General features: G+C 32.8%; 1 long non-coding RNA gene across 1 annotated transcript; it reads right to left on the bottom strand.

Moving 5' to 3' along the window:
• Positions 1 to 1,131: 1,131 nt before the first annotated feature.
• LOC117929855 lies at positions 1,132 to 3,952 on the bottom strand. The gene is made up of 3 exons (XR_004653812.1): positions 3,921 to 3,952; positions 2,297 to 2,463; positions 1,132 to 1,210 (listed from the first exon to the last, which is right to left on the bottom strand). It is a non-coding gene; the product is annotated as an uncharacterized LOC117929855 (long non-coding RNA).

Below are 3,952 nucleotides of genomic sequence, written 5' to 3'. Positions count from 1 at the left end.
AGATTGATGCATACCCAAATTTCCCTGCTAAAAGGAAAGGAAAACAATCATACAATAAAGATTAGAGAATGCATGAAATGTTGGTTCTAGCTTTCAAATAGTAAAAAATGAAACTCAAAATAAACTAGGGATGCAGCTTAGACGCATTGGCCTAACTCAACCCAACGTTAAGGAAGTTTGGGTAATCATTTTTAATCCTTAGATTCAGTTTTGATTAATTTTTTTCAACTCGAACTTAATTTGGGTTGTGAACTCGAAGCAAGATTTGATCAACCCGAGACTTACCTAAACCTGATTTAATATTTTTATGATATTTATAATATATATTATCCTATATAATAATATTCATTTTCTTTTTAGTTTTTTAAGAAAAAGTACAAACTATAATTATAGTGTACTTTTTCTATTTTTTTTAGAAAGATATATAAATTTATTTTTTGTTTTTTGTTACTATCTTAAAATTCTGCTCCATATTTCTATTTACTATTTAAATTTTAGTATAAATATATAGAAAAAAGTTTTTAAAAAACATTATGAATGAATTTTAAATCATATAACCCATTCAACCCGACTAACCCGAGCTTAGAAAATGAGGTTGGGTTGAATACCTCGAGTTAGAGATCAGGTTGAATTAGGCTCAGGTTGCTTATTTCTTCATCGGATTGGGCTATCAGATTAGAGAACAATCTGCCTAAGTTACAGTCCTAGAATAAACACATTCCTCTGTCATATGCATACTTGCATTTTCTGGTTACCACTCTTAACAAAATGAATGACTCCACATTAATATAATACAAGGAGATTGACTTCTACATTTTCTTTACCATTTCAATCTCTAGGATTCTATTGGATTGCAATTACCCATACCTTCAGTTTTCATTAACTATTTCATCTCAGTTTATGGTTTAATCCAAAAGGGCAATGGAGCAACAAAATAATGCAGTTAAGAAGGCCTGATTTTGAGAAATAATAATTAAAAAAAAAAGTAATACAAGAACGAAAACTTTACCAGTTTCATCCTCAATACCAACAGGTTTCTCTCGAACCACCATGCTGGGCTCATGTGCTTCTAGGTTGTATGGGTTAAAGAGAACTACTCATGGTTGCCATTTATATATGCAAGCAGTGCTGGAGGCAGTTTTCCATCCGAAACATTCCCTTTGAAGGAAGCTGAATTTACATGAATAAAGGCAAGTCCCCCTCCCTTGGCCTATTATATCACAAGCATAAAGACAGCCTTAATGTATTAATATCAACTTATTCAAATTTTCTACTGTTCAAAATGCAAGGAAACATGCAGAAGCTTAATGCTGCAACTGCCTGTATGGTAGGCCACCAAGATGATAATCAAAGGGCATTCACTAAATAGGAGATGAAGTCCATGCATACAACAAACACAATTATAGCATCTATTACAGGTTTCTGTGGAATGGGAGAAAGACACCAAACAAGGTTTGGAAGATTGGCTACACATAATAAAAGAATTAAAAAGGGCAAGGAACTCAAAGTGAGATGAACCTGAAAATGCACCTAAACAGAAAAGACAATAGAATTTCTCTCATGAAATAAGTCAAGACATTCCCAAATATTGTGTAACAAAGTTATAGTCTGAGAATCCCCTTTTGTTCAACTCCATAGACCACAAATATACATATAGTAAGATTTTTTATTAAGTTGAGGGCCTGAAACCATATGGTGGTGCATTTTGAGGGCTAGAAACAAGGAAATAGCATACAGAAAACCTAATTTTTGCAGATGAGAAGTGTTGAAAAAACCAAGGCCCAACCACAAAAGTAGCTCACACTTCATGAAGGGCCTCAAGCTTGGCTTTGGGCCACATAGATAGGCTCACCCACAACTTTAAGGAGTCCGGGCCAGATTGGTTTTTGGGCCTCCGGCAATCCTGCTGTAATGGAGTGCCTTAAGGATTTAATATAACAAAATAATATCCGCCACTGCAAGGCCACAAGCTTTATCAATCACCAAACCTAGAATCCATATCTTCAATTAGTCCTGCACCTCTAAGTACCTAGCAAAAGGATATTTATTCTCCTAACCCAGACCAGAAATAGTTCACCAACTTAAGTGCTTGACATTACTTTTGTACAAATCCCTAAGACAAACATTTCACACATCAATAGAACTACCATGCACCTGAGTAACACCAAGGTTTTAAAAAATGATGCACACTTAAAGGCTACAAAATGAAATGTTTCCTTATCGAAGTAGGATAAAAAACAAACAAACAAATAAATAAGCAGTTCCCAAGTAAATGACCTTGGACTCAAAAGAATACCTTCTTTACAAACCAGGTAGTGACAGGAATAGGTTCTCCCACATTGAATAATAAAATCGCCCCATCTCTTCCATCTATCTTAGTTTCAGTCAACTCAGTGTGCTTGGATGATCGAGGAAGAAGGGTGAGAACAGCAAAATAAGAACCATCCATCACACAGGCTACAGCTGCCCAAAATATAAAACAAATGTTTCAGATGCCTGAAAGAAAGTTGAACTTTAAGGAAGCTAATGGCTCTGATATAAACATTCATAAGAGGAAACTGCAACTTAATCAGCCAACAATAGGGTAGGCTGCTTAATGATTTTAATACATCAACTCTGGTAATATGAGAGTTCAATAACCAGAACTTGTCAAAATCAAAATCCTCATTTAAATGTTAAAATATTGTCATAGAGAGACAATGATCAGGCTTCTTGCAAAGAGACACTCATGAAACCATTTGACATGCATTTCTTGCAGAGGGATACATTATCATCACTTGTCATTATCATTAACATTACTTCTTCCTCTACTTATTGCGGAGAGACACCTTATTTCCATTTTTAAAGATAAGAATAGGACATCCAAACAAAAAATTTATTCTTTTAATTATATCTCGGCTTCACTGTCAAACTTTAGAAGCTTTACATTACAGTATAGGACTCCTTCAAACTATCGTATAATTAAAACAACTCTTTTCTGAATGGGCACATAAAAAATTAATAAGCAAAGTATCCACCAAAAAAGGGGTGGAAACAGTACACGAAGCATACAAGAAATGCCGAGGCCAACAAATGAGAAGGAAAACCCTAAGCTGCCGTTTGCATAGACTTCATGTTTTCTATTGTTTAAAAAAACAAGAGAATGATAATAACTCCTATATAAAATGCAAGAACTATTTGAGACTTACCTCAAAAAGATAATGATTTCTAAAAACTCTTTAAAAAATATGAGAAATTAAAAAAAAAAAATTATTACCTAAAATTTTAAAAGTAATTTTTAAGGACATAAGATAAGTCTACACATTTTATAGAATAGTTGCTCTATTTTATATAGAAATTACTACTATTTTCTATTTTTAAAAATGGAAACCAAACAAGCACTAAGCGAGCCTAAGAGAATCTACAAAATCTAAAATAGATGCTACATTAGCTTCCCCAAGGCATCATCCAACATTTTATAAGATTTACTATTAGACTTTTCTATTAATTGTTAAAAGACTTTTCTGTTAATTGTTAAATATGGATGTACCTTTTATGGATAAACTTGTATTAGTTACATACACCAAGGATGTTTTTTAAATTATTACCAGTTCATATGCTGATATGCACATATAAGAAAACAAAAGAGCTTATTTTTTAGGATCTCATTCACTAGAAACTTTCAAATTTCTCAAATGGCTAAAGTTGATATAGGGAAGATAATATAGGGACAATGATATTTAGAAACCACAAGAGAATTAACTAATGCAGTCAAGCTTCATGGTCATGGGGGTTGACATGGTTTTATTGTGATATTTAACGAAGTTCAGTTTTATTTTTTTCTTTTTCTTTTTCCTCTTAACACTAAACTGTTTCCAATACAATAATAAAAAATAAAATAAAACAATAAAACAATAAAAAATGAGTAAGATTTGGCCAACCTTCTGCTTGAAGCTTATATGACCAAGATTCA

The sequence above is a fragment of the Vitis riparia genome, chromosome 14 (genome assembly GCF_004353265.1).
Source record: "Vitis riparia cultivar Riparia Gloire de Montpellier isolate 1030 chromosome 14, EGFV_Vit.rip_1.0, whole genome shotgun sequence".
In the NCBI taxonomy this organism is placed as follows: domain Eukaryota; kingdom Viridiplantae; phylum Streptophyta; class Magnoliopsida; order Vitales; family Vitaceae; genus Vitis; species Vitis riparia.
Note: the sequence above shows the minus strand (reverse complement) of the source record. Positions and strands in the feature narration are given on the sequence as shown.